The sequence below is a fragment of the Magnolia sinica genome, chromosome 9, assembly GCF_029962835.1.
Source record: "Magnolia sinica isolate HGM2019 chromosome 9, MsV1, whole genome shotgun sequence".
NCBI classification, from domain to species: Eukaryota; Viridiplantae; Streptophyta; class Magnoliopsida; order Magnoliales; family Magnoliaceae; genus Magnolia; species Magnolia sinica.
Window position 1 is genome coordinate 45594705 of NC_080581.1, and position 2271 is coordinate 45596975.

Consider the following 2271-nt stretch of genomic DNA (forward strand, 5'->3'; position numbering starts at 1 on the left):
AGTTTCCCACCTTTGAATTTCTTAAGTTTTTTTTTTAATCTCTCACAATTACTCTCTCAAATATTCCAGATTTATGTTTTCATCTTTTTCTAGTTCTTTTCTAGTTACTTTTAGAATACTCACGAGATTAATCCCTGTGAATTCGACCTCGGTCTCACCGAGATTATTACTACATCGTGACCCTACACTTGGGATTGTGAATAAGTTTTTGGCGCCGTTGCCGGGGACTAACAGTTGCATTTTTCTGAGATTAATTAGTTTTGGAATTAGTTTACGATTAGGGTTTTTCTAGTTTTTATTTTTACAATTAGGATTTTCTAAATTATTTAAGAAACTAAATTTTTTTAGAAACTTTCTTAGATCTACCATCTAATTTTAGATTTAGAAACTTTCCTTTTCTCTCTTTAGAAACTTTCTATTTTCTATTTTTAGAAACTGACTTGTTTTGTTTCATTTTGGAGGATCTTAATTTAGGAACTTCTAATTTGGTAAATTCTTTCTAATTCCCTCTCTCTTTCTATTTCTAGATTTCTATTTCCTTTCTTTCTTAGGTTAAAATATGAAATTGAGGGCTAAGAGTGTTTCATGCATAAGTGGGTCTGTGACAACACTCTACGTCTTTTGAGTGAAGGAGGATTGGTTGAGGGGTTATCTATCCATCACAGGATTAGACACCACTTGAGGTCCTCAAAGTTAGTTAAGGTTATAGCTGCAAAAAAACTGGTTTATGAACCGGGAAGACGACCTCAACCATGGGTCGAGGAAGTCGAAGATGAGAATGAGGTGCATCAAGCACCCCTGCCTTGTACTTTGCCAGACTATTTACAACTGGCAGGGGTGAGCACGCCCTCATGCATGATTTTTTCAGAAAATATGGGATAAGTGGATATCAAGCCAGGCGTGATCCAACTCCTTCCAAAATTCCATGGGCTTGAATCTGAAGATCTCTATCTACACTTAAAAGAGTTTGACGAGATCATAGCCACTTTATATTTTCCTAACGTGTCTATGAACACGATTAGACTGAAACTCTTTCCCTTTTCCTTGAAAGAGAAAGCTAAGACGTGGTTGCATTCACTATCCTAGATCTATTGACACATGGAATGACATGATAAGGGAGTTCATAAAGAAATTTTTTCCACATCATAAAACAAACACCCTTAGAAAGTCAATCACGAACTTCGCCCAAAAGGAGGATGAAATATTCTTCCAATGTTGGGAGTAGTTCAAGGATCTTGTTAGTTCATGCCCACAACACGGTTTTGAAACGTGGGGCATTATACACTTTTTCTATGCTGGTTTGACATCTTCTATGCACCAACTGGTCGAGACAATGTGTAATGGGGAATTCATGAATAAAAATGTCGATGATGTGTGAGATTACTTGGATAGACTTGCTGAAAATGCACAATCATGGGACACCTACCCAAAATCAAACACTACTTCTAGGCTCACTCAATCAAAGGAAAGGAGCGGATTATACCTTTTGAAAGAGGATGATAATATCAATGCCAAAGTGGCTAATTGAAAAGGCCAAGCTTACAGTCCTAGAGGGGGGGTGGGGGTGAATAGGACTATGCCAAATTAAAAAATAAATGTGGAATTACAAAGACAAACAAAGATAGATAACACAATTATAAGCAACCTCAAATGCACAAGTATTGAGAGGTTGATACAAACTGAGTTATAAGGACAACCTTACATAAAAAACCAAGGTTTATGGTAGGAAAACCTAATTTCTAGAACGTTTGTAAGTATCAAAAACTCAAACTTAGAAGGAGGCAAATGAAATAATCTAAAATATTACAAGATTCACCATAAGTGCATAAAAGGAAATTACAACATTCAACACCACACATACATCACCATAAGCATCCACCAAACACCGAGAATTATAGTGGTTTGTGTGTGTACACCAACTGTTTGAAAAATAGCCACACAACTACTCCACTCCTAATATCCTCTCCCACGGGATATTGGCTTTCACTATTAAATAAGTTTTTTTAAGGTTCACCTTAAAACCTTCACAATTGTGTTTTTAAATAGGCTTACACAATTACAGAAACCCCACACTCTAAGATTTTCTAGCTTATCTCAAACAAAACCAAAAATGAGATTTTCCTAGTTGAACCTCACAAACCACAAAAGATAGACAAAATTAAATGCTACTTATCTGAAGATTCTCCTTCTGATGAAGATTGGTAGAAGAAATTCAATGTAGACGAAGATGTTTAATGTCCACTCTCACAAATGAAAGGGTTCTAGGTCTAA

General features: G+C 35.9%; 1 non-coding gene across 1 annotated transcript; it reads right to left on the reverse strand.

Annotated features, from left to right (window-relative positions):
* Positions 1 to 1156: 1156 nt before the first annotated feature.
* LOC131257176 (small nucleolar RNA R71) lies at positions 1157 to 1263 on the reverse strand. Its single transcript, XR_009177190.1, has one exon. It is a non-coding gene; the product is annotated as a small nucleolar RNA R71 (small nucleolar RNA).
* Between the last annotated feature and the right edge of the window lie 1008 nt (positions 1264 to 2271).